Source organism: Mauremys mutica, chromosome 2, assembly GCF_020497125.1.
Source record: "Mauremys mutica isolate MM-2020 ecotype Southern chromosome 2, ASM2049712v1, whole genome shotgun sequence".
Classification (NCBI taxonomy): Eukaryota; Metazoa; Chordata; order Testudines; family Geoemydidae; genus Mauremys; species Mauremys mutica.
The window spans coordinates 193979310-194007145 of NC_059073.1; positions in this window are offsets into that span (position 1 = coordinate 193979310).

Consider the following 27836-nt stretch of genomic DNA (forward strand, 5'->3'; position numbering starts at 1 on the left):
GGTGGGGGGAGAGAATCTGGCCATTATTGGTAAATTGGAGGAATAGGTAAACTGAGTTCACACAAAATCCTGTGTGAATTGCACAAAACACAACCTTTTTTCTGTAAAAAGCGTCATTCATCTGACCAGGGGCGGCTCTAGACATTTCGCCGCCCCAAGCAGGGCGGCATGCTGTGGGGGGCGCTCTGCCGGTTGCCGGGAGGGCGGCAGGCGGCTCTGGCTCCGGTAAAGCCGCGGGACCAGCGGACCCTCCACGGGCACGCCTGCGGGAGGTCCACCGGAGCCGCCTGCCACCCTCCCGGCGACCAGCACGGCATGCCGCCCCAAGCACGCGCTTGGCGTGCTGGGGCCTGGAGCCGCCCCTGCATCTGACGAAATGGGTATTCACCCATGAAAGCTTATGCTCCAATATGTCTGTTAGTCTATTAGGTGCCACAGGACTCTTTGTCGCTTTTTACAGATCCAGACTAACACAGCTACCCCTCTGATACTTGACAACCTTTTTTCTGTTATACTTACTAGAGCCGATGAAAAGTGGCTTTTTGACAAAATGAATATTTTTGCAGAAAGTATCATAATTCCTCATTTTGGTCAGTGAAAAATTCAAAAGAAAAATATTAGTTTCATTTTGAGGGTTTTTTTTAAAGGGCCCAATCCAGGAAGAAATTATGTGTCAGTAAACCTCTGCACGGACACAGCAAATTCAGTGGGGATCTGCATGGGTGCAGGACCCACCTTTGGGCAACAATCTGTAGGAATACCACCACCTCCACCAACAAGTTCTTATTCATCAGTAGATCTCAAAACATTTTACAAAAAGAGGCCCAATCTAGTACTCTATCCACTTGATCACACTACACCAGGCTTTTGTTGAAAGTGATAAAAAACATGACTGGAATGATAAGCTCCTGGGTGCAGGTACTCTTTTTGTTCTGTGTTTGTGCAGCACCTGGCACAATGCAGTCCTGGTCCATGACTGTGGCTTCTCGGCACTACTGCAACAGACAGTAAACAATACTAATTACAGACAATGCTTGGAAAAAGATGTGTCGTGTCCATCATCAACTCTACTATGCCATCATAGAACCCCAGTCTTAAGATTTCAATCCTTGATACATAATATTTTTGGGGGTGGGCTGAGGGGAGGCAAAGTTGAAAAGTTAGTAGAATAGAATTTGTGTTTACATATCACTCTTCATATTCAAAATGTCACAAACTGATTTACTAGCAAGGAACTGCATATCAGGTTGCGTACCCAATTCAGAGTCAACTTTTCTGCTTTTTAAAAATTCTCCACGGACTCACTGCTCCCTGTTTTTGTTTTCTTGTTTCTTTCGCCCTATTTTATGGTTATACAAATCTTTGCCAGAACCAGAGATCTGGAAACAATGCTTACAGCCAGATCAACATACTCAGGGATAGGTCACAAAAAAGTAGTCTGTGTTGCAAGTTGTGCTGCAAATAGCTACAGCTATTTTGAGCCATTTGGAGGGAAAATGAGCCTTTTACTTTGTGCAAGGTATTTTTTGATTTTTATAATGCAGAACTGTTAAAAATGTATACTACAAAATGTGAACTATTTTACTAACAATAAAGAGACGCTTTTCCCTCCTTTTACCTAAGACACTCACAGTTATATAAAGGATACCAATATGGATATGTCCAGGCCTATCATTTTGGTGCATCTCTGGCAGTTTGCACAGAAAAACAGCCTCTCTCCAGAATAGCTACCTTTTCCTTTGGCACAAATATGATTATGTTATTACTACCAGTATGATTGGAGGTCTCATACAATTAAGAGCTGATATATTGGGTGGATTATTGTGTGTGAATTTCCCAAGGTCTAAGAGACTGACAGCTTTTATAATCACATCATGTAGACAGAAACAGCAAAGGAAATGGTGTCCCCCTGCCAAAAGAAGGCGGGTGGGGTTACAACACTTCTTAAAATTACCATCCTTTAATAAGAATCCATAATCCCAAAAGCGCTGACACTGTAACAATCATGTAACTTTCATGACAATGCTGGGCAATGAGACACAGAGAATGACATGCTCTCTCCCCTCGGGAGCCATTCTGTCTCCCTGATACGCTGAAGCCCTCTTTGCCCAAGTCTCAGAAACCTGGTGAAATCGTGGTCTTACTAAAGTCAATAGCTTTTGGGTCATTAACTTCAATAGGACCAGGATTTCATCCTGGACTTTGGAGTCCCTCCTAAGGGCAGTGCATTCACTATTTTTGGTGCCATTAAGGTTATTGGCCCAACCCAATGGAAAAGATCTTAACTGGCCAACCAATTGATAAAAGCCAAACACTACCTACAGTTGACATTTTAAAATCTGAATCAGCTGTCTTGTGGCTCCTTATTGTACCTAGAACTATTTAAGGAAGAAGTAAAATTTCATTCACTCAGCACCTTGTTTAAAAACAAAACAAAATGCTGACTGACAGCCCTTGCCAGCATAAATCAGATGCAGATTCCAAAGCTTCAGATTGTGCAGCTAGTTTTACAGAAAAATTATATAGCTAAGGCCTGTTTGCCTCACTAAATTGAGATAATCATTCATGTATTTGCACCGGTTGGCACACAGCCAGTTTAAAAATCAGACACTCCCAGATTTTACCTCTCAAATTTCTACAGCTTAATTGGTACAAACAAAAAACTCACTAAATTTAAAGTAGAAATAAATTCAAAATGATATAATTTTCATAACTTTAATAATTTATCTGGCAGAAAATTAAGAGCATGTCCAAGAGTCAGTGGCATCTGGTGTCTTGAAAAGGCCAAGGCATGCTTATGAATTTCACAACTGCAGTGCTAATTTTTCTTTGGTTTTATTACAGCAAATATTAATTTTTTTAATTTAAAAAAAAGTGTTCACTCCCTCACCCAGCTAATCTCACCAAAGAACAGAAATGAAAGAAAGCAGATCTTGGTTTTACTGGGGTTGTTTAAACAGTCTGAAGCAATAAAAGGCAACAACTCTCATCTAGGTTTCAATTAACCCCCTACAGACATAGCTACAGGTATTTACCACAGCCCTAATGAGAATGGGGTAGCTCCATCTGATAACGCACAGCTGATTGGCTACTTGGAAGAGACCCAGTGTAATTCAACTCAACTCCACTTTTAAAATGCCACCTATAACAGGACCATAAAAACAAACATTTATATGCTAACATCTATGGCATTCTTCCACCAGAAGAGACTCACAATGGCCCTCTTTCCTTTTTCAATTTGATTGTGCTTGAAGAGCATTTTATTTACTGTCTGTACAGAAGGTAGATTGTAGGGAGGGTTGTTTTTTTTTTTTTTTCAAACTTTTCCATTGCTCTGGGAGACAGTGTGGCTAGCAAGTAAGACAAAGATTGGGAGTCAAGAGTGCGGATTCTATTCCCAATTTTAAACTACAACTTGCTATGTGAATTACTCAAATAACTTATTGTTATAACCTCTTTCTCTCTCTCCAGTTTAGGTATTTTCCTAAGAGAGGCACTGCGAGGCTTAGAATCAGATTATGTTCAACAGAGACATGCATAAAGATGGTGAACAATCCTTTCTTGTGTCCCAGAAATTGCAAGAGGAGTTTATACATTGCACCATCCTTTACCATGGGACAGCTTGTTCCAGTGCTAGAAAGCTCTGATATGAAGACTTTTCAGTAGAGTTCATAAACTCCTCAGAGATAGTTATCAAGCTAGGAAATCTGGAGTTTCAGAGTGAACTGTTGAAGCTACAGAGTCTGTGGAATTTATAAGCGTAACAGTCCAGAGAGTTACTTGGGCCAGGACTCCTGCAGTGCTTAATAAGCTTCATAGGTCAGAAGCTCCAGAAACAGCCAACGGATCTGGGAAGTCTGATGTTTCCAAGCACCTCACAGCCAGAATGTTTCTGCTGCATAAGCTCTCTCTGGCTCCATGGAACTTATATGTTCTGCAGGTGCTCTGAACCTGGTAGTCTTGCAGCACTTATAGTAATTCCATGCTCTAATAATAAGAATATAGCAGTAGGGATATAGTACCGACCACCTGACCAGGATAGTAGCAGTGACTTTGAAATGCTCAGGGAGATTAGAGAGGCTATAAAAATAAAAAACCCTCCATAATAGTGGGAGATTATAACTATCCCCATATTGATAGTGTGCATGTCACCTCAGGATGGGATGCAGAGAAAGTTTCTTAAATTGACTTAAATGTTGAAGTTCCTTAAATGACTGCTTCTTGGAGCAGCTAGTCCTGGAACTCACAAGAGGCGAGGCAATTCTTGATTTAATCCTAAATGGGACCAGATCCTGTGCTCAAGAGGTAAATATGGCTGGACCACTTGGTAATAGTGAACATAATATAAATTAAATGTAACATCCCTGTGGCAGAGAAAACACCACAGCAGCCCAACAGGGCTGAAATGAATTTCGGTAGCATTTCATTTCAGAAAGGGGGACCACACAAAAATGAGGAACTTAAACATAAAATAAAAGGTACAGCGCAAAAAGTGAAATCCCTGCAAGCTGCATGGAAACTTCTAAAGACACCATAATAGAGGCTCAACTTAAATGTATACTCCAAAATTTAAAATAAATAATAAATAATAATAATAGAACCAAAAAAAAAAAGGGCCACCGTGGCTACACAACCAGGTAAAAGAAGCAACGAGAGACAAAAAGGCATTCTTTAAAAAGTGGAAGTTAAATCTTAGTAAGGAAAATAAAAAGGAACATAAACTCTGGCAGTGAAGTGTAAAAATATAACTAGGAAGTCCAAAAAAGAATTTGAAGAACAGCTAGCCAAAGACTCAAAAAGTAATAGCAACATTTTCTTTAAGTACATCAGAAGCAGGAAGTCTTCTAAACAACCAGTGGGGCCACTGGGCGATTGAGATGCTAAAGGAGCACTCAAGGACGATAAGGCCATTGTGGAGAAACTAAATGAATTCTTTACATCAGTCTTCACGGCTGAGGATTTGAGGCAGATTCTCAAACCTGAGCCATCAGTAACTGGTTAAAAGATAGGAAACAAAGGGTAGGCATAAATGGTCAGTTTTCAGAATGGAGAGAGGTAAATAGTGGTGTCCCCTAGGGGTCTGTACTGGGACCAGTGCTGTACAATATATTCATAAATAATCTGGGGAAAAAGGATAAACAGTGAGGTGGCAAAATTTGCAGATGATACAAAACTACTCAAGATAGTTAAGTCCAAAGCAGACTGTGAAGAGCCGCAAAGGGATCTCACAAAACTGGGTAACTGGGCAACAAAATGGCAGATGTTATTCAATGTGGATAAATGCACAGTAATGCACATTGGAAAACGTAATCCCAATTGTACATATAAAATGATGAGGTCTGAATTAGCAGTTACCACTCAAGAAAGAGATCTTGGAGATATTGTGAATAGTTCTCGGAAAACATCCACTCAATGTGCAGTGGCAGTCAAAAACACTAACAGAATGTTGGGAATCATTAGGAAAGGGATAGGTAATAAGACAGAAAATATCATATTGCCTCTAAATAAATCTATGGTACACGCATATCTTGAATACTGTATGCATATGTGGTTGCCCCATCTCAAAAAATATATATTGTAATTGGAAAAGGTTCAGAAAAGGGCAACAAAATTGATGACGGGTATGGAACAGTTTCCATATGAGGAGAGATTAATATGATTGGGACTTTTCAGCTTGGAAAAGAGATGACTAAAAGGGGATATGATAGAGGTCTATAAAATCATGACTGGTGTGGAGAAAGTAAATAAGGAAGTATTATTTACTCCTTCTCATAACATAAGAACCAGGGGTTGCCAAATGAAATTAATAGGCATCACGTTAAAAAACAAACAAAAAGAAGTATTTCTTCACACAATGCACAGTCAAACTGTGGAATTCTTTTGCCAGAGAATGTTGTGAAGGCCAAGACTATAACAGGATTAAAAAAAAAACTAGATAAATTTATGGAGGATAGGTCCATCAATGATTATTAGCCAGGATGGACAGGGATGGCATCCCTAGCCTCTGTTTGCCGGAAGCTGGGAATGGGCGATGGGGATGGATCACTTGATGATTACCTGTTCTGTTCATTCCCTCTGGGGCACCTGGCATTGGCCACTGTCAGAAGACAGGATTCTTGGCTAGATGGACCTTTGGTCTGACCCAGTATGGCCATTCTTATGTTCTTATATATTCAATAGCCTTCCTGACTTGATTCTTGCTGATCCTCAGAGTTGATGAATGCCACCAACACCCCAAGCCTCAGCAGCATTCTCTGATAAGCCTGACAATAGCCAATGGCTAGTGGCTCTTTCTAGGTAGCATCTGGAGTTTATAAATGCCACTGAGGAGCCTGCAAAATTTATAAACTCTGCAGATTCCTTGATAGAATAATTCTCAGAATGTAAAAGAGAATTCCTCAAAAATGCATTGTTTAAAAATGTGATACTCCAAGTTGTCAGGAATAAACAAACACGTTAAAAATTGACTATTGTTTTAGAAATATGAAACCTCATACAGGTTTCATATAAGTTTAGGAGACTTACAAACAGGAAGTCTCTCCATTTTCAAAGCTCAGCTCTTATTAGAGTCTTGTCTGATTAGCTTAGTTCCCCCAACATACTTCAGTGGCATAAGACTACACATGAGAAAAGTCAGGCAGAATGGCACTCTTCTCATGAAGTAATAGAAAGGGGCACATGTCAGAGAGTGAGAGAAAACAGAAAAGCAGAAATCTTGTTACAGCCCTAATTGTGAGCTTACTGTTGCAGCTTCGTAGCTTTTTTTAAATGTCAAACTTACGGTCAAATGAGCACCTCTAAGACAACAAACTGCAATGTATGTTACCTCTCTAAATCAATCACATCAGAAGGCAGATAATTTGTCTGATCTTGTGGAAATCTGAAACTGTTAAATAGCTTCCAGTAGTTCTCCAGTTACCTTAATCTACCCATGGCCTTCCCAGCTCTCTATGTATCCTTCTCTGCAGAGGATTCTTTAACTACATCCGGAGCTTCTTTGATTCTCCACTCTCCCTCACACATACAATACCTTCAGCCCTCTAACTTTCTCCTACGATCTACCAGTGCAATCCTCGTCCATAAGAACCAGCATTTTGTCAGGAACTTTTAAGTTGGTATTTGAAGTTATTTTGTAAAAGGAATAGGATTAAACATTTGTCTGAGATTTAATTTTACCATGGGCACAATGTTGCATGTGTGCTTGATATCCAGAGACAGAAATGTCCTACATCTTGTTGACTAACAACAAAACAGATGCCATTTGCACACCCACCAATTACCATCAGGCATCTCATTCTGCAAGATCTCTCTTTTGAGTTTTGTCCTACAAAGCACAGGTACAATTTTATTGCACTGGAGTGCAACTACTTCTTGTTCCCCACTGAGTGCCAAATGAGTATTAGTACTAGTACAGGGCCTTTATGTTTTTCCTTCTTTCAGTGACACATTTGAGAGGTGAACATTTACTAAAATAGTTTTTCCAACAAATGGCATAGTATCATAGATGGTACATATTGACATAATTCTGTACTCCTCCATTCTATGCACAGCAGAAGTCAGTGCAGTTACACCAGGGATGGATTTGGCCCATTGTTTACACACACCATTTAACAGTGGAGTATGTGTTCTTCCAATTGTATTGGAGTGACTTGAGAAGTTAGGGCATAGGCTGAACAAGTTTTTTGGGGTGAAAGGCATGAGGGGATTGTAATAAGAACCCGGCACCAAATTTTTCAGGAGAGAAGGCATAGAATGTTTTCCTCAACAGCAGGAGCATACAGCTCTGTCCACAACTGTTCAAGCTTTGGAAATATTCTGTTCACACTGGGCATGCCAAAGGTATTTGCATAGTCACTCCCCTTTATGTATGGGTGTAGAGGAGTGGACTCACTGTTAGAGCACCCCTTTGTGGCTATGCTTGGTGCAGCAGCTCTTTCCTGTCTACTATTCCCTGCCAACAGTCACATCTGTCCTGTGGTGGTCTCTGTCTTCTTGTGACTTAACCCTCCAGCAAGGTCAACTTACAGTCTCAACCCTTCTGGGGTATCAGTGTCCCAAACATATGGATGATGTCCCATGTGACACTGGTAAATGGTATAAGTCGTCTGCCTCTCCAAGGCTTGTCTTCCATTGCACTCTGTTAGAGTAGTGACCCCAGGACTTCTCTCTGGTGTCCTTCAACCAAATTCAAAAGCAAAACAAAAACTACAATGAAAGCAATTTTTGCCATCTCCCTTGGACTGGAACTTTTAATCCATCCTGGGTCCTCCCCAGCTGTATGTTCTTCTCCAAAATGCTGACGCCCAAGAATTGCCTCTCTGCACTCTACCCCCAATGTTGTTTGTCTGGTGATTGGCCTTCTCTAAGGCCTACTTGAGGAGTCACTTTCATCTCTGCTGCCCTTTTTCATCCAGGCCTGTCCCCAGATTTAAACTCCCCCCTGAAGCTCCTTTTCAGTGGAGCATCTTCCTGAGTTTCTTCCCTGAAGGTCCAGGCCCTTTTGTTAGGATTCACCACCAGGGCATGCTCCAGCCTAGTGGTTTCTCTGTATCTCTCCAGGTACCAGTCTCTACTGCTCACTCAGAGAGGGACTGCAAAATTCCTCTCTCTCTCTCCCTGCAGACCTCATCTACTCTGGGCTTCCTCTCTTTACAGAAACTGTCACAGTTCAGGGGAACTGCATTCTCTGTCTATGATCCAACATGAGCACCAACTCTCAGTCTTCTGGATCCCCAGCCGTCACCTACATTGGGTGGAGAGCTGCCTGACGGAGGGTTTTCCACTCTGCAGAATTCCCTGCCTACGAGTTCCATAGCAAGTCCAACTGCCTAAGCAGGCCTGCTTGGCTGTCTCCTCAGAGGCTACAAACAGCACAATTGCTCATGGGTCTACGTTACCACACAGCTCTTTTTAAGCAAGCACATTTATTCTTAAGGTGAAAGCATTACAGAAAAAAACACATTAAATCAACTACCTACATGCTAATAAGCTTACCAGAGACCACCCAACTCCAACAAGGACTCTGGCAGGTCCTTCAAACCCCACCAAGGAGTTTTTCTGTGGTTACCAGTTCATAACCACCTTGGCTCAGAACAAGACTACCATGAATCTGAGAATCACTCCTTTATACAATTTGGGCCTCTAATATTGTCCTCATATAACAGGTGATCAACAAACAAAAGGTACCTTCATCAGGGTGAAGCTTCAAAAGGCTTGCATAACCAGAGCGGGTACATTTGCATATACCTCCCCCTATAGATTTTCTGGGAAACTTACTTAACTTTGAAAGTTCATTCTCGTCTGTCCCATTGTTTCAAATAGTCCTTTCAAGCTCATAACATTTCCCATGATTTACATTGATGTCTCCCCCTAGAGATGTTACATACAATACCACAATAAACACTTGTTTTTAAACACAATGAGCTCCTAGACACCAAGTTAATTCAGTAAAGTTTGTCCAGGATATTACAGAATATTACTATATCTGTCATAGAAATTACCCAGCTCTCCATCAGGGACTCCTTCTAGGTGCAACTGGGAACCCTAAACAAGCTCTCTATCTTCAGTTAACTCTTTTAGAGCCAGGATGATCTATACACCCCATCACAGTGGGGTTGCACTTTCATGAAAAATCTTGCTTCCCCACCCCTTAGTATCTGATCACACAATTTTCAAGAGTAATGCTATGATATTTTTACATCTTTGATTAATAATACACCTTATGCTTTGCTTTGTAATCTAATTTTGTTTGAATGTAAAGGATGCATCACCCCCATCATCTCAGATATGTACTACCCAAGATTATTACAGATGAAACTGTTTTGTCCATAGTAGGTGGGCAGAGAAGTGAACCACAGGCCTCAAAATAAAGGCACAGTATTTTCTCTTCCAAAGAAAAACTGAAAGGACTAATACTGAAGTGCAATCTTAGTATCTCAAAGTTTCAGTCTGCATCATATGCTGTAGGCAAACACAAAGGACACAACATCAAAACATCTGGACATGTACTTTCATGTAGTTAACTGTGACAGTGATTACATTTCCCAGACCCGAAGAAGAGCTCTGTGTAAGCTCAAAAGCTTGTCTCTTGCCAACAGAAGTTGGTTCAATAAAAAAAGGTATTACCTCACCCACTTTGTCGCTCTAATATCCTGGGACCAATACAGCTACAACAACCCTTCTCTATATTGGAAGACATTAGAAATGGGGCCAAGCTACGTAGTTTGGACAAAGATTCAGTCCTAAATCTGAACTTTCCTAAAGTCTGGAGAGGTTTGGATCCAGGGCTCCAATTCGGGCCTCTTAAGTGAAAGGGGTTATACAGCTAAATGTCCTTAGTTCCCTTATTTAAAATATGCTCTTCTTTTTTCCTTTGCTTTATTTGGATGACAGTTTTCGTAAACACTTTGCTCCTGAAGGGAGCAAGGAAACAAAGACTAGCAAATAAAAGTGATAAGGGAAAATATTGCCAAAGCTCTTGTGGTCCAGCTGTGCATTCATATTGAACTATGAAGCTGTAGCATTCCATGCCAAATCAGGAACAGTTTGTTCTTCATGGGAATAAGTACTGTGGGGAGGCAAAGTGATAAATTTTAAGTTACAGTACCTTCTTCCATACTAGTGCAGCATGTTATGAAGGAACAGGCCCATAACACAAGTAGACATAATCTTCAATAACTTAAGAGGCCCTTTGCCTGCCAGTTTCCTGAACTGCCCAACTGTAATTCTAGAGGGTGTGTAACAAAATATCTTGGCATACTTAACAGTCCATTTGCTGCTGACAACACATTGATAAAAAAAAAAAGCCCCAGAAAAAGCCACAGAAAAGACAAAAAGAAAGACTCCTTAGCTACCCTGGAAAAAAGTCCTTTACAAAAGTCAGGTTGTGCATTTCAGTGTCCCAAAAAAAGTACTCCACATGTCATAAGTACCTCATTTCCAAGGGAACGCGGGTGGAATTCACAGATTTCTATAGAGTATTTCTGATGCGATGCATATGTTTGGATGGTCACCGAACAGAGACCAATCAGATTCCTCTCTCAGTGCCCGTTAATCTAAGGGTATTCATAACAACCAGAAAATTTGAGATGATCAAGGATCCCATTTTCTCCATTTTCAGCAGTGTGGTTTTGAATGCTGACCATGTGAATAAGATCAGCATTCTGTTTTATAAAATGAGCCAGCCACCTCAAGGTATCAGACTGTCTGCTCTACCCAAGCTTCGCTCAGCACAGGAAAGATGTGTGTGTAAAAACCATGAGGAGGTAGGTGCCTTTTAGTCACCTTTGTGCCTTCCTGTGTATGGGAGTTGTGCAGGGCCAGTTCAGCCCTCATGCAACTTAGGTTTAGTCTACCCTATGAAGTTTTGCCAGCATAGCTATGTCAAGTAGGAGTGTTAAAAATAATTTGTACCCTTTAGCTGACACAGCTATGCCAACAAAAGCTATAATGCAGATGCAGTTATTCAGGCACCAGAGGCCATTTTCTTAGGTCCTTCAGGGAGACAGTTTACTATGGCAGCAAAAGAATTTAATTTTGTTGGTTTAACTGTCTCCACTAGAGGGATTCGCTGGCATAGCTCTACTGTGATAGTATTTGTAGCATAGATAAGCCCGTCAAACACCCTCAGGGCTTCTCTAAATTTCACTTTAAGGGCCACAAAGCCAGTCAAGAATAGCCATAGTACAGCATGTTTGGCCACACCTTCTCTCCAGCCACATCTTCTATGCTAGGGGAGGCAAGGAGGAGGAGTGAAGAGCCACTTAACATGGGTACACCATGTATTTGTTTCCAAATCTCATTCTTGGAAACATTTAGCTGAAATTTTACGAATAAAATAAATTACTCAGCTTGAGGCAGACACCCACCATGGAAAATTTCAGCCTGAACTGTTTAAGTTTGCTGAAGTTATAAGCAACTGAAAGCAGGGTGTTTATAGTGGAAAATGTCAGGCACTCAACTACGGGCAATGCTGCCAGCTCTGCCTATAATACAGAGATTACCTAAATAGCACTAGTCCCCTCCCTAATTGCACAAATTAGATACTATTTGCAACACAATATCTTGAAGTCTGGATTATCATTTCAGATCTAGCTCTTGTGCATGGCACACAGCACAAAAGAGCTGATTTTTGCCAGCAACTAGCCTGTTGAAAAGTTCTCCAGCAGGTGGCAATGCTCAGCTTGTGGAGCTTACTCCTATGCAAACACCTCTTCCTCAGGGCTGAGGGTGTGCTGGGGGTGAGGAGAGTGGAGGCTACACTCTGCTAATGTAGGGTCCCTTAGACCATGCACCACTGGCATAACTCATTGCAATCTCTAGGGCTAGGCTGCTAGAACTCATGCTGGAACTAGGGCTGGCACAGACCTGCTCACAGAATCAAGGATCTATATCTATCCCCATACGTAGCTGATCTTGGATGCAGGAGTCCTGAGTGTTGTATTTAATACATCTTTTGTTGAAATTTTTTTTGTCACATTCTTTGCAATTAACATCAGCAATTTATAACATCACAATACCACTACACAGGCATATTTGCTAGGAAAAGAAACAAGCTCAAGAAGAGAAACCATATAAACTATAGCATGAAGTAATTCTATTATTTTTTTTTGCATAGCACAGTCAATAAAAAGTTGCCATTTGTCATTAAAAATCTGTTTTATTCTGAACACCAAATATTGTTCTCATGACCTGCAGCCCAGGAGAATAAAGTAATCAACTCCATTCTCTTGTAGGCAAAGCATCTGTCCAGTGACAGTGCATGCTGCATTCCAATACGTCTGTTTGGTGCAGTGGTGGCAGGCATTAATGACTGTCATCAAGGGGTCCCACGGGATCCTTGCCAACATTCCTGTATTAAGCTGTGTTATGCCAGTCAAGGTGACAACTACATTTGACCATGATGGTTCCACGTGGACTCATTAATCTTGCCCACTGCTAACTATATCAAGGAGCAATGTATATGTAAACCACAACCTCAGGATCCTATTGGGAGTTCCAGAAGGCATCAGGCTATGTTCTGGCTACAAGCCCCAACTCCCCAATCCTCCTGCTTTGCATTGCCCTCAGTAACACAACATGGTCATAAAGCTGATTTACTCAACTCCCTGGGTCATTAAAGGAGAATTGCCTGAGTGACAGGGCAATACCTGCTCTATGCCACCTTCTGTGCTGGCCTTGGTATTGAAGTGAGGCTGGGGAATAAGGGGCATGATAATTGCTACACTCTGGCTGCTGGAATGATCTCTTAAGGTGACAGAGAGCCAAGTGTAAGTTAGAGGAGACACAGGGTTCTAACTTGTACAGAGCACTCTGGACCAGTTCCCAGCCTGCCTCAGGATACAGGAACTGCAACAAGGTGATTTGTTGTCTCCTCCTTCCAAGCACCCAGAGCTGCATTGAGCACAGTACAGCCATTGTTGAGATTTACAGCCATTGTGTCTCAAGTAGGCACTCATGAAATTTCATTGGGCACAAAAGCTGCTACACCCCTGAAGGCTACCCTTCAAGCGTGGCCAGCTCCTGTAAGATAGCACAGCAAAGAGGGAGGTATGGAGTTGGCCAAAAAACTAACAACAAGGAGAAACATTTCAAAGTTGTTTCATGAGAGTCGGAGAGACCCATTTTCATGAAATTTTTTTAAGCATCCTGATGATATTTTTTTCATTTCTCCTCATTTCAATTCCTCCCCCCCCTCAATCATTTTTCAAAAAGATAGATATGGAGTTTCAAAAATGACTGGAGAAAAGAAACATAAAATCAGAAGATAGAAAAAACAAATGATAAAATAAAAACGATAAAAGAAAAAATTGAAAAAAAGGAGAACATAGCGAAACAAAAATATGAAAATGATGGTGAATACTTTTTAATATATGGGGAAGGGGCTTTTTTGAGAAGAAACCATTTTCATTTGAAAAATATTGACCAGCACTAGTAAATGTCAAAATAGACTGATAGCAACAAATACCATGTCTGCACTGTGATGCACTGTACCTCAAAAGTAGAGCACCCTGTAACCCACATATTAATCATTTGTATAGGGTTGTGATATTTCATACAAAGCATGCATTGTAAGGTCTCATATGTAAGCTCACAATTTGCTGAAACTCGTTGTTCTGTCAAAATCTGTATATTGTTATTGTGTATGAAGTTATGAGATTTTGCTATATGGTTGTTATTGAAATATGCTGTGATTCTAGCTCTGCAGTGACAACAGAGAAGGTGACCCACATCCAAACTGGCATTAAGCGCCCAACACGAGCCATTGACCAGCAGGGGAATTGTAAACAAGAGATTTACAATTCTGCAAGGAGCAGTTGCCCAAGCACCACACAATGGAGATTATTCAAGTGTGACTCAGCAAGCCCCACCAGGACTCATCTAGGCCAGTATCTTCCCTGGGACATGAACTAAGATTATAAAATAAGGGACAGTGGCATCATGAGACCACCTCTCCTCCCCCACCTACGCTGAAGGCAACAAGAATGCTGGGAGCACTTTGAACTGAGGAAATTGGTCGCAGGCCAAGAAGGAAATTCAGCCTGTATATTAACATCCACTGGGGTGAGAAAGGCTGTTTGATTAAAATCTTCCTTAGTCTGATAAAGTTTTGAATTTAGACTGTGATTTGATTTTATTTTATTTCTTTACCACTTATAATCACTTAATCTTTCTTTTAAGATTTTAACTCCTACCAGTGAGTTTGTCTAAAGTGCTTGGGGAATCTGCTCAGCTTATAAAGTTTGGTGTACGTCTACTATCATTTGATGAACTGACAAACTAAGTAATGAGTTTGCAGTGTAAGATGGTACATTTCTGGAGTGCAAGGTTGGGAGGATTTACAGGTGTTTCCCTGTGTATGGTTCATGAGTCGCTTAGAGAACATTCGTGTAACTTAGCTGGGGGTATCCATACATGCTACTGACTGAGTGACCACAGCACCTGGAGAGGTTTGATGCTTGTCACTAGCAAAGCATCATGAGAGAAAGCCCAGGCTGTAGGGGGCACAGTGGTCCCCAGTTCCAGGTTGTACCCGAGGGATCCAGTCATACCAACCTGTTTGGAGTACTAGCAGTACTAGCTCAAAACCAGATTGTGACCAGATGACATGTTGAGCCATACTTGTGTAGGCTCTATAATCACTCATGATGCAACCAGCCACCACCTGGCACTAAAACCAAAGGGGAGTTAAATCTGAGCAATAAAAACAGAATCCCACCCACACTTAATGGTCACTGTGCATGTGAAACTCTGGCTTATTAGGACATCAGCATACTAAAGCAAGAAAAACTTCAGGTAGCTATCTGCCTTAACAAAGCCCTGTCGCATGGATAAGAGCCCAGTCTTGAACGTTCTTACACACAAGGGCCCATCTTCCATGGGATTACTCACATGCATAAATGCTTGCAGGATCGAGCTCTGAGACTCACCACTGATATTACAAAGTCCTGTTATCATTCTAATTTAATATTTATATGATTGTAGCACCCTAGCATCCAATTAGCATTGGAACTTCATTACACTTGGTACTATACAAACAGATACAAAGATGCTAGGTCTTCAGAGCTAGCTAGTTGTATTCATAGAGACAAGGACAAAATCATCACTGGTGTAGCTGCTTTGATTTCAGCTGCCACCGTCTACTCCTAACAAGCCCTGTAAACTCACCCTTTCCTTGGATTGGGCAGCCACATTTTCCAGAGGGTTTTTTGGTTGTATTGTTCATCCAACCATCTGCACATACCATTTTTGTACACTATCACAGACTAATGACAGGCTTCAAACTATTTTATATGCCTAACTCCCCCAAATATTTGTACATATACCTCAAGCACAAATTGAACGTAAAGAGTATTTGCAGTCCTCTCATTTGTATGCTTGAGTATTAGTCTGCAATAGCTGTACACAAAAGAAAATGGAGTTTGGGCCCCTTTGATAATATGGGGCTGGCTGTCTTCAGAAGCATCCCATGGCTTGTTTCAGAGAGGAAGGTTGAATAAATAAGTTGGCTGGCTGAGGGAGATTCACAGGCTTTTCTACAGCATAAACAACCTTGTGAGCTGGTGTCTTTCCCAACCTACCCTAAAAACAAAAAGAAACACAAAAAAACCTCATCCCCTTCTTGTGGGTTCGCTTGAAAGATATTTAAATAACCAACTATGAATTTTAAGGCAAGAGGGAACCATTAGATCATCTAAGCAGACCTCCTATATATCATACACCATTAAATTTTACCTACTTATCCCTGTACTAGGCCTAATAACTTGTGTTCAGCTAAAGCATATCTAATAGAAAGGCTCCAGTCAGGATTTGAATGCTTTAAGAGATGGAGAGTCCACCACTTCCATTTGTCGATTAAACATTAAAACAAATCACCCTCAATTAAAATCTGTGCCTTATTTCTAATTTGAAAGTGTCTGGCTTCAGCTTCCATGCACTACTTCTTGTTATGTCTTTCTCCGCTAGATTAAAGAACCCTTTAGAACCCAATATTTTCTACCCATTGAGGTATTTAAACACTGCAGTCAAGTCACTTCTCAATCTTCTTTTTGATAAGCTAAACAAACTGAGCTCTATGTAAGGTGTTTTTTCCAGTCCTCAAATAATTTTTGCAGGTCTTCTCTATGCTCTCTCTATTTTTTCAAATTTTTTTCCCAACTGTGGACACCAGAATTATATGCAGTATTCTATTATCAGTTTCATCAATTCTATATAAAGAGATTAAATCACCCCCCTACTGTCTACTTCCCTGTTTATGTCTAAGGATTGCATTAGTTCTTTTTGCCACAGCATCATACTGGGAGATCATATTGAGTAGCCCATTCACTGTGATCCCTAAATCCTATCCAGAGTAACTTCTTTCCAGGAAAACGTTCTCTGTATTTCTTGTTCCTACATGAATAACTTTGCACTTGGCTACATTGAAACACATTTTGTTTGAATGGGACCAGTACCACATGATCCAGATAGCTCTGTGTGACTGCCCTGTCATTATGTACCACTCTGCCAATCTTTGTGTTGTCCACAGCTACCATCAGCAGTGATTTTATGTATATTTCCAGGTCACTGATGAAAATGCTGAATAACTTAAGGTCTGCTTCTGATCCCTGAGGAACCCTACTAGAAACACTCCCATTTGATGAGGATTCTTCATCAACTACTTTGAAATCTGTCAATTAGCTAATTCTTAATCCATTTAACGTTATTCATATTGTACATTGCTCTTTTTTAAATTAGAATGTCATGTGGTAAGTCAAACACCTTACAAAAGTCTAAGTATTTCATATGTACATAGTTCATTTTATCGACCAAACTCAAAGCATGAAATCAGATTTGTTTGACAAGACTTATGTTCCAAAAATCATGTTGGCTAGCAATAATTATATCCCTCTCCTTTATGTCTTTATTAAATTGGATCCAATATGAACTTTTCCATTATGTTGCCTGGGACTGATGTCAATCTAATCAACCTATAGATATCCAGGCCATCCTGCTTGCTTTTTTTGAATATTGGCACCATATTAGCACTCTTCCAGACTGCTGGGATTTGCCCAGGATTTAAAGTTTAGTAAAAATGATCATCAGCAGGGCAGAAATGTCAGCCATCTCTTTTTGGACTCTTGGGTGCAAAGTTATACAAGGCTGCCAATTTAAAAATATTTATGCCTAGTAGATGTCTAACATCTGCCTTACATGTTAATGGACTGGAAAGTACTTCATCATCCTCATGCACTATGAGTGCATCATGTCATACCAACCTAATACCTCGTCAAAGAAAGCTAACAAGCCTTTTGGATAGGGGGGGGAAGTGGTAGATGTGGTATCCTGACTATAGTAAGGCTTTTGATACTGTCTTGCATGACCTACTCATAAATAAACTAGAGAACTGCAACCTAGATGGAGTTACTATAAAGGTGGGTGTGTAACTGATTGGAAACCAGAGAGTAGTTATCAGTGGTTCACAGTCATGCTGGAAGGGCATATCAAGTGGGGTTCCCCAGGGGTCAGTTCTGGGTCTGGTTCTGTTCAACATCAGTGATTTAGGAAATGGCAGAGAGTACAGTTATAACATTTGTGGATGATACCAAGCTGGGAGGGGTTGCAAGTGCTTTGGAGGATAAGATTAAAATTCATGATGATCTGGACAAACTGGAAAAGTGGATGAAGTTCAATAAGGACATATGCAAGGCACTCTACTTAGGAAGGAACAATCAGTTGCACACATACAAAATGGAAAATGGCTGCCTAGGAAGGAGTACTGCGGAAAGGAATCTGGGGGTCATATCACAAGCTAAATATGCATCAACAGTGTAACACTGTTGCAAAAAAACAAAACAAAACAAAAAAAACCCAACCCCTCCCCCCCAAAAAAACCCCAAACAAAAACAAACAAACAAAAAAAACCACAATAATCATTCAGGAATGTATTAGCAGAAGTGTTGTAAACAAGACACAAAAAAGTAATTCTTCCACTCTACTCTGCACTGATACATTGTCTAAGGAGGTTGTGGAATATCCATCACTGGAGATTTTTAAGAGCAGATTAGACAAATACCTGTGAAGGTAGTCTAGATAATACTTAGTCCTGCCACGAGTGCAGGAGATTGGACTAGATGACTTCTCAAGGTCCATTCCAATCCTATGATTCTGCTTCTTTCCAACTAGAGAACAGAAATATTTATTAAACACTTGTGTCTTTTTGGCATTAATAACAATCTTACCCATCTTTATCTAATAATGGGCCTATACCACTGCTAGGATTTTGTTTGTTCCTAAGATACTTCCATTTCTTCTTGTCCATATACCAGCCAACTGTAGATTTTTTTTCCTGATCTTTTTAGCTTACCTTATCAAATCTTTGGATCAAACCTCCTCCCTATTCATGGCTGTTGCTAGAGAGGCTTCCCACTTCAGCCCACTCGAGAGCCACTCCTAATTCCCTTATGTTCAGGTTGGGTCATACACCACCTGCCTCAATGTGTCAGCCAAACAGGCAGAGCTGTCCCGTCCATAGGGCAGAATGGGGCAACCACCCTGGGCCCCATGCTTTGGGAGGCCCTGCTCCACTCTGCTGGCTCCTAGCATTGCCTGCCTCTGCAGGGTCCTAGCACCCTCCACCACTAGTGCCAGGGCAGGCTGACCCTGATACTGCCCTTCCGCCTTGGATGGACCCTTCTCTTTTCCGGCAGGACCCTCCACCAGCACAGGGGGCCCCCTTGGCCCTAGCACAGGTGAGTGCCAGCCAGTCGTCTCCATCATCCTTCACCTGTCACCCAGCACTGGTGTCCCTCCACTGCTCTTTCTCCCCTCTCCCAGCACTGGGTGGGGTCCTCCAATGCCACCTCCAGGCCAGGGCCAGCCCTTATCAGCCCCTTGCCTCAGGGTCCTCCTTGCCTTTCAGCTCTCCAGCCTTGGGGTCCCCCTCCCCACAGTACCAGGATCTGGGGTCCCACAACTCTGCTCTCTCCATCACCCACTAGGACTGGGGTCCTCCACCCATCTGCTTTTCCACCTCCCTCCCCCTCCCAGCCCCCAGAGAAAACAGATCTTAGAGCCCCTCCTCCATGCTGGAGGGTCCTGGGGTCCCCCAGCACCAGGGCACATATAGGCCCTCCAAGAGCTACCCAGTTCCCAAGACCTGAGCTCCCAGTGTTGCCAATGTGTAATTACATTTTAAATAAATCCACTGCGGGTAGTGAGACCATATGCACCTGGGAAGTGAGTTTGCTGCAAGGAAGTCCAGGAAGGTGGATTTCAGAATGTAAGTGGCACGACACTGATTGTGATCGGTGAGTTTATTTTTTTTTTAAATTATATGAACTTCATTATAATTATAAAAATCTACAATATAACAACATAATTATACAGCTGGGCGCTATCAATATTTAACCTGTGGCCAGCAGCTGCCACTGAAGTTCACTGTAACCAGATTTCACCTGTATAAAAAATGTTAAGGGGGGGCCCCATACAGGCTGATTTGCCCCAGATCCCGCAACTCCCTAGGGACAGCCTTGCAAACAGGATGTGCTAAAAGAGTCTGGTGTTTCAGGCAAACACTGTCAGCTTCTTCCAAACTCTCCATCCATATTAGCCACACTCTTTCAAGCAGAGGCTGAGCTCAGGGAACATATCAGACCACCACGAACAAAAGGCTAAACTGCTGTGGGCTTGCGGTTCAATGAAAATCTCTTGCCCAGCTCTATTGTGATTGGCTTCCATTTCAAAACATACACCCGCCTTCCTGTGTTTTCTTTTGCTTAAAGTGCATTCTGCCACCATATGTGGCAGAGCACAGACTGTTCCTGCAAGCAGCTGTTCGTTTTTTCTTTCTGGTCCACATTTACTAAAGTACTCCTAGCATAGAATTAAAAAGACACAGAGTTTAGTTGCACAATAGCTACTCTCTCCTTTCCTCCCTCTTTCCCTTTCCCTGCCCTTCTCTTGATTTTTGGTTCACTTGCAGAGGCATGTGATATCAGGTGTATAGTTTGAGAGGGGAAATACTTAGTGAATTTGGTCAGAACCGTCTGTTGCCCACAGCAACTCCTCAGTTTAAGAATTCTTTTATAAAAAAGTTTTAGCGATACAGGTTACATAAGCAGGCCAAACACAAGAAAAATAAACCCTAGAGATCTATTCACAACATGCAAGCTCATTTACCAGGTAATCTTAAAAAAGGACCTCAGGGCAAAATCATCAATTGCATTTTCTTCTTTCTGTAGGTGTTTTCATTAGTTTGCAGCTCTGACAAGTTAAATAAGCATCAGATTTAGGGGCAAGTGAGCACATGGAGCTCTGACTTTTATTCTTTTACAGGACATATCCTCTGGTGTAGAGGAGCTCCCCCCTCCCCAACCCACAATTGGTCAGAAATTAAAGATGGCCTATTTGAGCTAATATAGCTCACTGCCAAAGTTGGATTTAATAATAGAGATTTGGGATTGTTATCCTTGGTCACATGCATTGCAGTTTCCCTTGAGTTAGGAAGCTAGTTTAAAAACACATTTTGTGACACTAGTTTCTATGAATGTGGCTAAGCCAGCCAATTTCACAAAGGCATAACTTCATAAGATTGTCAAAGTCTGGTGAAGAATTATTTCATAATAGCTTTTACAAAGCTGTGCCCCTTCCAGAGTCTGCCCTGCAGTACAAGCTACCTGTTGGGATTCTCTCCAAGTACTTTCTACTCTGCTTATCCAGAACACCTTATTCAGTCCTTGAAGAACACTTCATCCAGTTCTCTGGGATCCAAAAAACTCTGTATGACTTCAACTCGTTACTCAGGTTACTTTATTAAGTATGAAACAACTCTTTGCCCAACTTGGCCAGGTACAGATGCAGGGCATTTAGGTAAAGAGTGATACCATAATTTCAACTCATATCATGCACTATGCAGTTTATATACATCATTCCTAGCTACTAACACCTATTGCATGTAAGGACCAATTGCTTTGCAGATTGTTAAGGTAAGCTTACTTTGCCTATTTATTAAACACACCCAGAATAGTTAGTTTCTGCCTCCCTTATTTACCGTAAGCATAGTCACAATAGTTAATTGTTTCAGCAATTACTTGTTCACTTTTGTTCAACAGTTACTTGTTCAGGCATGGACCTTCTCATGTCCGCTAAGTTAGCCCTAAGTTAGGCGGTAGTAGAGAAAACCCAAACACGTTGCCAACTCTCATGTTTTTATTGCAAGTCTCATATTTGGTGTTGTCTTAAAGCCACAGTTATTGGAGTCTGGTGATCATATGGGAACCCCAGCTTTCATTTAAAAGAAAAAGCATGTAGCCCTGGTGGATGCAAAGAAAAGCTTAAAATGTGAGCTAGATGCACCCTAAAAGTAAGAGATTAAAAACAGAGAGAGCCCCCACCATAATTTACTATTTAAGACTCTCAAGGTTTGGGTTGTTGGGTTTTTTTTTGATAGCTATGACTCATGATATTTAAATGCTTCAGATTTTGCCTCCTTTGCAGTATGGCCAAAGATAAACCATTTCTTGCTGCAGCTTCTTCTCTTTATCCAACCACAAACTCTGGCTCCTACCTCCGCTTTCCTTTCCTCTATTTCCAAGCGGGCCACCATCCAATCCCATTTCCTGTGCTCCCGTTTCCCTCAACACAGGTTTCTACTCATCATTGCCCCACAGCTTGCTTGAATAGTCATTAACTATAGTCCGTGTAAAGCTTGTGTTCCACCACCATTCTGAAACATGATTCCAGAGCGAGTTCGAATCTGATGACCAGAGTTGTCATTTCCCTGCACAATAGGTGCAGGGCAAATGGCAAATCAGGCTCAGAGGGTCCAGCCAGTCCCCTGCCAAGCAGTTGATTGCAATGCAGTTTATTTAATTTCGTCTGAGATTAAATGATACAGAAACAGCAGAGTCTTGATTAAGGCATTTAAATTTGGAGACCCAGCTCAGTGCTCTCCTCCCCCTGGGAGAGTGATGAGGGAGGACTTCCCTTTTATTGTAGCCTTTGTTAGAGGAGGAGAAAGAGGTTCCCTTGGGTAAAAAGCAAACTTTTCTTGAAAGTATATTACAATAGCTCTCCATAAAGGCCGCTCAACTTTGGAACCCACTTGCTGCCTTGATATAGCACAGCCTGGTCTTGTTAGCCTTCCTGCCTTTTTCCCCCACAGCAATTTAAGGGGTGCATCTGTGTGTGTCAGCATCAATGGCCTCTGCATGGGGGGTTAAACTGGGTTTTTTAAAGGCTGTTCAGAAAATGTATGAAGGTGAATCTCTGAACTGGTTAATATATTTTATTTGGAAGCACCACGAGCATGGACACATTGGGGAAGAAAGGAGAATTGAGTTAGTATTTATAATCTGTTTTATTAATGCATCTAGTTAATATTTTGCACCAGATATTTATTTTTAGTTTTGTGAAAGAGAATTTTGATATCTGTGCCATATTATCAAAATAGATACATTAAGTGATCTCAAACAGCAGCTGGATCTAAACATTTAGAATTCTGGAGCACCATTAGCCCTTCTACAGTAGTTTAGAGTTTAATGCCAGAAGGGACCCTTAGACCTTCTAGTCTGACCTCCTGTACAATCACTGGACATTAAATTTCGCCTAGTTACCCCTTTACTGAACTAGACAACCTGTTGACTAAAGCCCTGTTCAGTTGCAAGCAGCATTTGACTATAAAGCTGATTTAGGTGCTCCTTTCTACTATTCTTAATACTTTAAAATGCTCATATTTCTGCTTCATATTTGTATGCATGATCTTTAAAAGATCTGCCTCTTTCCAATCACATTTAAAGTAAATCTGGCAAGCCATTTCTGAAATATTGGAAACAGCTAGCAAATTCTGGTTTTGAAAATTCTTATACTTTTTCCACCACATCTCTCAAGAATGGTTTGACTTAGAATCATCAAATTTGGTATATTCAGCATTATCTGTAAAAAAGTGATGTGGATGTTTGGTAAAATTATTCATTATTTACTTAGGAGTGTCAGAACAATCTTCAGAGTTCAGTTAAAATTTTGTAAAGTTGACTCCAGTTGACAGGTTTTGTCAACTTTCCAAAGAAACGAAGAACTTGTGTAGTCTAAGTATTTATTCACTGAGGGTCAGGGAAACTAAGCAGGGGCAAGATCTGGGCACCATTTAAGACCTATTTTGTGTATCAAGTGGTCCAGTGCACAGGCCTTCTGCACAGGGGTGAATATCACCCTCTGGAAGCTAAAGCTACAGGGCCAGTGTGTTGTCAGCATCTTGAATCCCCTTTGTATTTACTATGCCTGAGTCTTACAGTGGCCATCCGGATGGCCACTGTATTTGGAACAAGGAGACAGCAGTAACTAACTGAGAAAATATTAGTTGTGTCCTGATTTTCTGTTTTGCTGGTGCAGGGGGTGGAATGTCAAAACGGAAAATCCAGCCCCAAGAAGCTGCAAAACAGGGCTGAGAGGGAGGAGCCTTAAAACCCACACACTGCAGCAGGTTTAGTTTCAAACAGACACTGTGAAACCAACTAACCCTTCAAACTGGTGGCACAGGGTGCCCTAAGCTTCATAAAGGCAAAACTGTCATACACTGCGAGGCTCTTTGTAATTAAACCCCCTAATATTGTAGTTTTTTTTAAAGATACATGAAGACAACAGATTTTTTTTTTAAATGATTAGGGACAGTAGCAATGGACTAGAGTTCTGGTGACCTTTGTTTCAGCCACTACAATGCAGACAATTTTTATAGCCCAAGTTTAACAGGTTTCCAGAATTCCGTTTCCTCTACATTTTATATTATACAGGTACCTCCAAAAAGCAAATATTTTAGTGTGAGCACTGAGGAAAGGATACAAGTTAAACATTATTATGCTGTGCACACTCTTTAAATGTTGGCAGGCAAGCCATGACACTTGGGAGCCCAGCAGCAAACACCGTTTTGTCCAGAGACATCTACCAAGCGAGCTGTCCATGATCCCTACCAGAAGGCTTTTTTTTTTTTAATTTCCTCTTTGTCAAGTTCTTTTGGTTCTGCTACTTATGTAACCAATGAGGTTCAGGTCCTAGGTCTCTATTTAGCAATATTTGACCTGCATGACATCTATTTATGTGGAGTCAGACAGGGCTATTGGATGCATTGCCTATACCTTTGCTACATGCAATACCTATCCCATTTTTTTCCTTTGCGGTCTTGTGTGATCTGATATACCTAGAGAGTTTTCTAGTAATAAAATTACACTCTGCTTACAGTTCACATAGGCAAACATTTTTTAAAAGGCACCTGTCTATTACCATAATAGAACTGGTCAAAAAAGGGAGCAAAACCGATATTTTTAAAAAACCTTTCCCCTTCCAATTAACTAAAAAAATTTTTACATGAAATTTTATAGAACCATTTTGATCAGTTCTACACCTTTATTGTATTATCTAATACAATCCTGGCTCCAGTGTAAGATAGCATGTCCAGTAGCCATGCCCCTTAAAACATGGGTTGTTAAAAGCTGAGTAATTTTCTATCTACTGGATCCCCAGACTCACTTCCTGCCGCTTGCAGGGTGTTGGAAGATGCTTTTGACCTTCAGGTATCCCCTTGTGGTGCAGCTGGGTAACACAGCAACCCTGCCTCAGTTTCCCTCCTTTAATAGACTGATCACCATCTAGTTCATCTCGGCTTTTTAATATGGCATTGCCCTCTGGCCTAGTCGTTGGTAGTCCATTTCCCTTGGGGTGATAAACAGTCCAGAACATCAGCAGGACAATCACCCTAGAGGAAGAGTGTGTGGTCTCTGCTCTCTTCAAGTATGGCTTATTTGTTCAAGGCTTTAATAAATCCCTTGCTGAGTTTGGTTGGGGAAACCCAGGGCCTGCCCACTCCTTTGAGTTCTAGGCCAGTGACCTTTTAAGAAGTGGTGGGCACCAGTCTCTCTCAACTCCTTACTGCTTCCCTAGCATACTTCATACCATGACTCTCTTGCAGGCTGTTCTCAGGATCATGCCCTCTTCCAGGAAGTCCAGCTTGCTGGGTGGCTTCTCACCAGCCTGTGGTTGGAAGGTTCTGCTCTCAGCAGCTCTTTGGTCTCTCAGGCAGCTCCCTGGAATCTCTTTATGCTTCCTGACCTCTCCCTTCAGGGCCAGTCCCAGAGGATAAGCTCTGTACTTCAGCTCTCCTCTCTCAGTTCTTCCCTATTGGCTCTGCAGTCCTTTCTTTATAGGAACCACCTAGTCTGGTTCACCCCACCTGAGTCTAATACTTAATTACCTATTTTCTCTCCAGGTGCCACAAAACAGGCTAACCCCTTAACACCATCACTGCCAGCGTGGGGTCTATACAACCCATCACAAGGAGATTCCTGAAAGTCTCACAGCCAACAGTGCTTAGCTGTGCTCAGCTAGTGAGATTGGCCAAGGTCACAGTAAATATCTACACGCTAGATGTCCTGTGTATGAACAGGTAATCGGTTCTAAAAGCATACCGGTTTTGTCATGTTTTTTAAGTCTGAGTATTACTAATCATGTTTTATTATATTAGTGTGTAAGGGCCTATCTAGAACTGCACCCCATTGTGCTAAACACTACGGAAAGAGTATCAGACAATCCCTGTCCCATAGAGTTTGCAGTCTAAATAGACAAGACAGACAGAAGGTAGGGGATAGGGTATAAATGTGCACGCCTAATTATATCATGATCAGCTGATTGCAGTGTTTTCAGAATGTTTAGTCAATATTTTTGCAATAAGGAGAAATGCATATAATATTAAAAGAAATATAGAGAGAGCACTTATCTCCAAAGTACTTTATGAGCAAGTTATACTACACTGATGAGTGCAGTATAAAAATCTATATCTAAGAGAATAGAATTGGTATCTTTAGTGTTATTCAGACTCTCTCTATAGGCAAGGACTGTGTGTAGGGAGGGAGTGAATCATTGAAGACTGAGTCAGAAGCTTTGGGGGGTGGGAGGAGTGGAGAATCTATTAATTATCTCTGAATTGGAAATCTCAAAGGCTCATTTTAGTGTTCTGATTAAAAGACAGTGCCTTTTATACCCAGGCATTGGACAGATGGAAATTAAACCTGTAGCCAACAGGCACCAAGTCTTCCAGAAAGAACAGATTACTCTTACTAAATTTGGGACTGTATCTCAATCTATATTTACCCAATCCTCATACAGAGGGTTAAGGAAATATTATATACTGTATAATTTCTCTCTTCCCTGCTCTATCCCCTTTTCTGCTGACATCAGGGCATGCCCAGTAACTAGGTATAAATGTTTTTATAAAAAGTGTCGCGTAGAGTGGATCCGGGCCTGCATTTGAATCTGCGTGGGAGTGCCCCTGTGAAGCTCTGTTTGCTTCCGTCAGGTTCCCCCTTTCACATTGTAGATTGCAGGACTGGGGCCACATATCTGATATGTCCTGTCACCAAAAACAGATGTTAGGGGTAGGGTTTTATTTACGTGCAAGTTAGGAAGTGTGGGACAACAATTATTCAGCAATCTAAGATGGGTTTTGTTTGGTGTTTTCTCTAATAAGAATTACTTGCATGCACATATTTATGCATTTAACTTTGGCTGTAACTAATATTATAAAGAAACAAAGACAAAAAATGCATATCTTACACAATGACTTCCATTTCTGTTAGCACCAGTTATCCTATGGTGATATTTTCTATTTGGTATTCAATAGATGATGTTCTAGAAAAAAAATACAACACAGTGTGCCCATCTAGACTACAAGGCACTTGATTGTAACATCACGGAAAGTTCTGTTCTGACCACAGGTGACCATGGGAACATGTTTACATAAAATGTTAATAAGATAATGAGAATAAGGAGAACTCAGAACAACCTATGAAAAGCAGAGTAACCCAAAATTTATGGAGTGTGAAAGTACAGATAAGGAAAAGGAGGGTTGGAATCCTCATGGTCGTAATAATGGGATAAAAGGGGTTCTCTGCTATGGATAGGGTGGACAGATCCTGAAGGAAGACCTCATTGGGAAGCTGCCAGCAGGAACCACCCCTCTATTAATGACCACCCATTGAGAGCTGCACCAGATTCTATAACAGGGGTCGGCAACCGGTGGCTCGCGGCTCGCCAGGGTAAGCACCCTGGCGGGCCGGCCCGGTTTGTTTATCTGCCACGTCGGCAAGTTCGGCCAATCGCGGCTCCCACTGGCTGCGGTTCGTGGTCCCAGGCCAATGCGGGAGGCAGGAAGCTGTGGCCAGAACATCCCTTGGCTCGCGCCGCTTCCTGCCTCCCGCATTGGCCTGGGACCGCGAACCGTGGCCAGTGGGAGCCGCGATCGGCCGAACTTGCCGACGCGGCAGATAAACAAACCGGACCGGCCCGCCAGGGTGCTTACCCTGGCGAGCCGC